This window comes from Gadus chalcogrammus, chromosome 1 (assembly GCF_026213295.1).
Source record: "Gadus chalcogrammus isolate NIFS_2021 chromosome 1, NIFS_Gcha_1.0, whole genome shotgun sequence".
NCBI classification, from domain to species: Eukaryota; Metazoa; Chordata; class Actinopteri; order Gadiformes; family Gadidae; genus Gadus; species Gadus chalcogrammus.
In genome coordinates, this window is record NC_079412.1 from 9268850 (window position 1) to 9277453 (window position 8604).

General features: G+C 45.2%; 1 long non-coding RNA gene across 1 annotated transcript in view; it reads right to left on the reverse strand.

The window, feature by feature from the left end:
• Positions 1-992: 992 nt before the first annotated feature.
• The window catches only part of LOC130380390 (uncharacterized), a 10706-nt gene continuing 3094 nt past the window's right edge, over positions 993-8604 (reverse strand). Inside the window, exons 2-3 of the long non-coding RNA XR_008895294.1 lie at positions 7023-7189; positions 993-1031 (exon numbers count right to left, since the gene is read on the reverse strand). This is a non-coding gene — a long non-coding RNA (uncharacterized LOC130380390). The remainder of the gene's footprint in view (positions 1032-7022; positions 7190-8604) is intronic.

An 8604-nucleotide genomic window follows, 5' to 3' on the forward strand; every position in this document is an offset into this window, starting at 1 on the left:
CTCGGGGAACACCGCCTCATTGGACGGGGCCGGGCCCTGAATACTAAACGTCTCCCGGGCATCGGGCGATCCCGTGGAGTTAGGCGACGGTACGAGGGTACTGGGGGAGGAGACGGGGCTGGCGTCCTCAGCGGTCCACATCTCCTCATCTGATTGGCTGGACGAGCCGCTGCGACCCCTCAGGCTGCCGCCCAGGGAGGGGGTGGCGTGAGCCCGGGGGGGCTGGAGGTTGACGTTGCCGAACGCGGGGGGCGGCGCCAGCGGCTCCGTCGTTGGCCTCGGCCCGGGAGCCCTGTGTTCCAGACATCCCTGCCCCAGGACCTCCCCTCCCTCCCGGGCCGAGGTGTCGGAGACGTGCCCCCGTCTGAACTGCAGCCGGGGCGAGTGTCCGCTCGCGTTCCACGCCTGGTTCTGATTGATGCAGGGGGCGTTCCCGTTGCGGTTGCCATCCTGGGGGTCGGCGTGCGTGTGCGGGGGCGGTGCGGCGCTGTGCGGCGTGCGTTTGCTCTGGTCAGGCAGATCCCTGGCCTCCCTGCGCGGGGACTGCGGGCTGCCACAGGCCGAGCGCGAGGCCTGGGGAACGGGTAGCGCCCCGGCCCTTTGGAGGAGCTGATTCCTCAGGGAGACGTCTCTCAGGAGGCCCCTGCTGGAGGAGGCGTCTGGGATGTTGGAGCAGGAAGAGGAAGCCGAGGAGGAGGACGAGGAGGACGAGGAAGAGGACAGGAGTGTGCGGGGTTTCTGTAAATACGTGACTGTGTGAGTAGGGGTGTGTGTTGGTGTTTGTTTAGGGGTGTGTGTGGGCGTGTGTTTAGGGGTGTGTGTGGGTGTGTGTTTAGGGGTGTGTGTGGGCGTGTGTTTAGGGGTGTGTGTGGGCGTGTGTTTAGGGGTGTGTGTCGAGGGCCGGGGGAGGCTGCTGGTGTTGCGGCGAGGGTCTGGTTTGGGTGAGGTGGGCAGAAGGCTGTGGGGGAGGGGGATTCCAGATGAGGAAGGACCCCGGGAGGCCGACTTCACGTTGAGACCTCCACTCATCGCTGGGTTGGAGAAACACACACACACACACACACACACACACAGATAAAGTCAAAGTCAGTCATTGACAAGCAGGCTACACACGATAAAGTTACAACATGACCACTCAGACCATATCTTGCTATAAATGTAGGAGCATATAAAGATGAATAGACTGACTATCAATAGAGCATGAACATAAGGGGTTAAATAATTAAGCTTTAGAAAACGTGAACATTTTAAATAAGAACAATTTGAAGAAAAAAAATGTCCTGGTAAAGAGATCTATCAGCGATTAGTTGTAATGTGATTATGTGATGTGTTGTGGTTCGCAGTTAACACACTCAGTGCAGGCATGAGTGTGTGTGTGTGTGTGTGTGTCATGAGTCTGTGCCCATATGACTGAGAGTTGGTTAACCACGAGTTGAACTTATTTTCAGCAGGAATGTCAATGTGATGCAACTTGCCTTAAGGAGTTTAAAATCCAAAAACACTTTCTTACACACACACACACACACACACACACACACACACACACACACACACACACACACACACACACACACACACACACACACACACACACACATAAACACACTCACACACACAAACAAACGCACACACACAAACTTTCTCACCCACACACACGCACAGATCCATTCCTAAAGCAAAGGGAACCCTGTTGAAGAACACTATGTTCCAATTTCAGATGCTCAAGTTCCGCAAAGGACACACATACAAATTCAGCAGAACCTAGTGACTATACAAGCACACATAGCCACACACACACACACACACACACAGGTTTCTCACACCGCAGTAAGCCGAAGCAAGCCTTCTCCTCACCTGATTTCCTTTGAGTCTAAATGTTCAGTAAATATCCTCACAAACTACTAACATTGGGTGACGATCCCCTCTTGACTTCAAATGACACTAAAGCTGGAGTCTCATGAGAAACCATCTCCGCTCTCCACCGTTTTAGAGCGTTTCACTCGACTATCGCCATTTACGCTCGCTGTGTCAAAGCATTTAATATCATATAATTAAACTAGCGCCCACTTTGTCACAGGATGGAGCAAAGGAGGAGTGCAAAGAGGGGGAAAGAAACCTTTCTACACAGACCAAAGAGAGAGAGAGAGAGAGAGAGAGAGAGAGAGAGAGAGAGAGAGAGAGAGAGAGAGAGAGAGAGAGAGAGAGAGATTTATTCCAACCTGATTTCTGTGGTTATAAACACAGCTGTAGGATCCTAGCGCTAGCGTCGCTCATTTCATTCACTACAAACACACGCAGGATAAATGACAGTCGGACTACGAGTGTGGACGAGAGATGAGAGTGGAAACAGGGAAGACCTACTGCTACTGTCAAAGCATCTTTAAAACTGGGAAAAATGCAAAATATGGTACTATTAAAGTAACACCTACATTAACACCTGATTTATCCAACAGTATCAGATGGTCATTCATTATTCAAACAGATTCATCACTGAGTGAATTAGGTAGGTTTTGTGAGGTAGATAAAATAACTTCTTGATTGTGCCGTCTTTAGAACTCAATATCTGTTGTTGAGCGCATGAAGAAGAGCTGGTTACCAGCTGCTCGGCTCCCTACGACACACACATATCCAAACACAGAGAGAGACAAACATAAACAACACACACACACACACACGCACACACACACACACACACACACACACACACACACACAGACACAGACACACACGCACACACACACACACACAAGCAACATGTGTACCTTGCTCACAGCGATAACACTAACACATGAGCAGGCGTACTCATGTCATGCGTGCCCCGGCGCTGCCGTCTCCAGGAGCCCGAGTGTGTGCCAGAGACTTCACGGGTGAAGATGTTCGAATTGAGGAAGAGATTTGTCTGATTAAATGTCCTCAAAGTCAGGAGAACGCAGCGCTGGGTTAAGATCACATGCTGCGTCTTCGTCACACAGCCAGACATCTGTACATCAGTAGTGTTTGGAAATAAGCATTTATGTGTTTGTGTGTTTACTCTGTTTGCTATGGTTGTGATTCTTCTATACAATTATCTTTTTTATTGAGGAAAACACACCCTTGAGAGGGATATAGACCAGTGTCTGAACAGCACTCTGTAAGAAAAGTGACGGAGGACATCTTCCATCACCTCTGCTGTTCTTAATCTATTCTGTCCCTTGTATGTTTTTCTCTACTTGTTCTGATATCCCCCATCTTCCCATTCTCTCCCCTCTCCCTCTCCCTCCCACTGCCTTTCTTCCTCAGGGGGCCCAGTGGCAGACACCACTAATAAGCTTAATAATTCCAGTCTGTCTGACAGAATTCCTGCTAGGATTCCTGGGAACACAGGTGTGGTCTAGAACCCGGGCTCTATCAGTATGGAAATCCGCTATTCCCCAATGGATTGTTGCAGGCATGCCATTACTGGTCCAAATCATCAGCACACTGACACAAAATAACCCACAATCAGCAGCACATACACACACACAAACACACATGCAAACTCACAGACACACACACATACACACTCACAAACACACACACACACACACACACATACAGGTTCAGCTGGTGATGTTTGTTCTCCTAATTATTTGTATTATTATCTTTATTGACAGACTCGAAGGTACAAATATAACACACAGTATGAAGACAGACATAAAATAAAATAAAATATAACCGCAAGCGATGATTAACGGGGTCCAAGCAAAATTAAAAATCAAGAACAAACTAATGGAAGATATATAAATATAACATATAATTGTCATATTTAAGAAAAGATGTTCCACTTATAAACCTGAACTGCAGCCTCATTCACATGGTCCAAATGTCTATTGATAAGCACACAACATCCAGAAAACTCAAAGCACACATTTCTCAAGAGAATTAAGGGCTTTCTTCAAATCAAATACCTGAAAAAAATTGAAATTCTGGGGAAATTAAACATTTGTAGAAAGAAAAATGGTTAATGAAGAAGTTCCCCTTAATGCCATACTGTGTCTTGGCAGTCTGATCTTGGAAACTAATGAGCCGGAATATTGATTGCCTGATGAATTTCAGGTGCTGTTCGATGTTGTGTTTCTTAAATGAGTGGCAATGACAGAATGTCATGTTCAGCTTGTTCATAATGCGCTAAATCAGGATTCGAACACTCATCCAAGGATTACCAGTACATGCGGCATAATCTCATTGAGCCACTGACATTCCTGAACTGCATGAAGCCTCATTCACATACTGAAAATGTCGATTGATAAGCACACAACATCAAGAAAACTCCAAGCACACATTTCACAAGAGAATTAAGGGTTTTCTTAAAAGAGTACAGATCTGAAATTTGCACTGTTAATGGTATCCACCTAATAAAAGCCGTATGGTAGTTATAAAATCCAAAATGGCCACATAGGCAAAATCGGTTGGGAATGTGTATGTTTGGCTTTTCTATCAAATTGTGGGAAAAGTAAACAATAGAGCAGAAGACGGTGAAAAAGATGCATCTGATTTTAGAGATTAATACGATGAAAGAATTTTGAGTCCATGTCAATCTACTAAGGAGAAATAAATCGAGTTCATATTTTTTTTAGCGCCTTTTTTTTTTTTAGCGCCTCCTTTAGTTGCAGTACCACAATTTGGGTTTATGGGTAGTGGGGGGCATTGGTATCCAGCTAATCCAGTCAATGTTTCTTTATACAATAACAAAATGGTCATATAAGAAAAATGGGGTAACTGCTCCAACTTTATTGGGCAATATTTCTCAAAGTAAAACAAATTCTGTTCGAAGATTTTTGTGAGGCTTGGTCTAAAGATTTTAAGTGGATATTTTGGTGAATTTTTTATTATTTTTGTAGCCTGTGAATCTTTTTTATCATGTTGAGCTTTAATATGAAATTGTGGGAAAAGTAAACATTTTTAGGGCATAAGAGGGTTTTATGAATGCATCTGATTCTAGAGATTAATATTCTGAAATAATTTTGAGTCCAGGTCAATCTGGTGAGGAGAAATAAGCCTTATTCATGATTTTTTACAATAGTGCCACCTTTGGGTGCAGTACCACAAATTTGGGTTTATGGGTAGTGGGGGTTATTGGTAACCATACCTGAACATGTCAAGAGTTTTTGACTTACGGAATAGGCTGCAGTATGTATTTTACAGAATTTGAGGGGGAAAAAACCCGTTACAGAAACAATAGGGGACCAAGCAGCCCCTAATTATACATAGCACACATCTGCTCATCAATGGTACAGATGTTGGTTCCAATATTTCCAAAGGCTGGAGGAATTTCTTGTTTCACTTAGGTTAGGGTCTGTCAAAGACCTTATAATGCCATTCCTAGACTAAGTAAGCCTGCACATAAATGTAAACATAAAATTCCTAAGCAATGCTTGGAAAGTGAGAACATAAGTTCACAAACATCTTGCTCGCTCTTTCCCACCTCCGGTACTCAGCAGGATTCTGAGAGCGGCATTAAATGACACCTTTGTGTTGTTCATCTTTCCTTTGCTATGGCTACACCATAGATGTACTGTGTAAAGTGGAGTACAGTATGACAGGTCTGTGTGTCACTTATGTGTTTGTGAGCGTTAGAGAGAGGATGAATAAGTCCAGTGGTATAATCGGCTGAGGAAGACAGTGGATGTAGAGTTTATCTGCTTAATATATATAAGGAGAAAAAAGGTAAGGGAATATTTAGGGACCCACTGGGCTCATGTAGCCTAGGTTTCTAAGAGCTGGTGAGTTCCACACGTGGTCATAAGGTGACGTTAAGAGATATGGATTTCGTCATGAAAGAAAGCCCTGTATACCGAAGCGGTTTTGCGGCCTAAAATTGTGTTATTTTATATTATATTACAATCAAATGATATTGTATGTATCAATATTATATAATTGATAGCAAAACACACCTTGAGTAGTTTGTGGGTTCCTTTTTTTGAACGATGGGAAGAGATTTGTCCGTCACTTGTTCATAAGTGTTACATGGTTCAATTGAGACTATACTGACATCTACTGGCCATAGTGGTGTATTTATTCTATTCAAGTTAGTGCTGCACTATTGAATCGCAAGTCAACAAACCCACAGCATCGAACCCATTAAACCCAGCGGTTTCCTGTAATCAACTGACTGAAAGAGAAGACGATGGTACCTCTGGAGAAACAACCGGGAAAGACAGGCACATATACACTCACACATGCTTACACACACGCTTACATGCCCAAACTCTGATTATGAACAAACAAAAACACACACACACACACACACACACACACACACACACACACACACTGCATTCATTACAAAAATATTAACGCAAAGGCACAGACACATGTTAATCTGAAACACCATCAAATAAACAAACGCTCCCCTCTTTCTCTATACTCTTGCACACTTGCACACATACAAACAAACACATGCAAATGCACACTGCAGCAAAAAAGGTAAAGAAAAACTCACACAAAGGCAATTGATGTGATGAATTCAGACTGACTCATCACAGAATCAATAGATACCAACAGAGGGGGAGGGGGAGGGGTTACTTTGTGTGTGAGCGTGTGTGTATGTGCGTGTGTGTGTGTGTGTGCGTGTGTGTGTGTGGGTGCGCACTTCGGTGTGTGTGTGTGTGTTTTCTGTATGCCTAGTTGTCAGTGCACATGTGTGTATTAAGCTTGAACACATAGCAAAGTACACATTATGTAAATCCCACAATTACATAATTGATATATTCAGATATGAATATATTTCTATAAAGATAACAACAATGATAACATCAGTTTACAAGCCAATGGCTTAAAGCTGTGTAGGGTTAGGGTGAAATGACTTATGTGTCTTCTGACACAAACACAAGTCAAATTCTAATTGACCTCAACAAAATCAAGATGTGTCAAGATTTACATGTTCAATTACACACACACAGACGTGCACAGACACACCCACACACACACACAGACAAACACACAAAACAAGATCATCAAACAGCCAGGTGGCAACCCCACTAGGCACAGAGAAGTGACCTTACCTTATAGTGACTCTCTCTCTCTCTCTCTGTCTCTCTTGGCGGGCCGTTAGGTGAACCAGTCCAGTCCGTGCGAGGTCACACTCCTTCAGCGTCTCTCAAACAATGGGGTATTTTTTCCTGGAACACTGTTGCATCCTTAGTGCTGCCCTCCCATTGGTCCACACCTCCTACCCATTCACAGAGACAGGAAGCGGTGACAAACAGGAACGGCGTCTTCGACCAATCAGAGTGGGAAGGTGACTCACTTTCAAAGTCACTTTCTTCAATTAAATCAGTGCTCTCATCTCGCTTTTACAGGAAAACCTCTCTTTCCTCAAAAACAAAAAAAACCTGGTTGAAACAATGAGTAACTGATTATATGCCCGTCGTGAGTCACTGATATGAATGTTAATTCAATTGGCATACAATGACTCATGAAGTATAGTTACTAAATAGTACAACTGCCATAAATATAAGCTTTCCAGGAGCCTAGATAGTCCATTGGCAAGGGAAACAAAACAGGTTCACCCTTCAACATCAACCACCACATTTGAAACCCCCTGAAAAACAAGTTGAATTAGATGAAGCCAAAGATACCATCCGAGAGCAGTCATACATCCAGCAATCATCAGTGATACAAATCAGTCACCAGTTACAGCCACTACAATCCAGCGACAATGACCGGACTTCTCTCTCTTTATGTCTGGTATTTCTGTCTAAGCTCTCTCGGATGTGTGCGTGTGTGTGTGTGTGTTTGTCTGTGTGTTTGTCTCTGTGTGTGTGTGTGTGTGTGTGTGCATGTGTGCGCGTGTGTGAGCGCACAGGTCCGGCGTGCTGCACTGAGTCACACAGCAGCTGCTGACTCAAGCAGAACCCCACGTGTCACCCCTGGCTACGGGATACCCTGCACACCCCCCACCAGCTCCACCTAGCCCGCCGCTCTGTTCCCTCTGAAGCTGCCTCGCGCCGCCTCTCTCCTCTCCATCGATCCACTCTTATCCTCCTCCTCTCGCCCTTTCCTTTAAAGACTCTTAGATGCTGTATTCTATGGATACAGAGTATACGTTCAGGAAGGAGGTCATAGCCGTGCTGAGGTCAGTGCTTAATCTCACAAGGGATGAGGAAAAATGGCAAAGAGTCTACTGAAGAGACAGAAAAACACGCATCACCAGAATAGAACCAGCTAAGTAATTCACTAACTAACAAAAATACAGTTGAAACGCAGCAGACGCACAAATGCTGTGAAAGTGTGTGGAACACGCAGTAAAGTTCACACTCACCCTCTGCGTACGCGGCGATGCGTGGAGCCACGTGTGCGAGTGCGTTGAGTATGTTCCCCTCAGTCCCTGGCTGTGTGTCGGAGTGCGTTGGCCACGCGGGCCTGTGTGTGTGTCATTCTAACGCTTGACAACGTCACTCCGTTCTATGGCTGCCGCAGTACGCCTGCATCCTCCTCTCTCTCTGCGCCCTTTCTCTCCCTTCCCCTCGCTCTCGCTCTCTCTCCCTCATCCCCATCTCTCTTTCTCCCTCTCCCTCTCCCTCTCCCTCTCTCTCTCTCTCTCTCTCTCTCTCTCTCTCTCTCTCTCCCTCTCTCTCTCTCTCT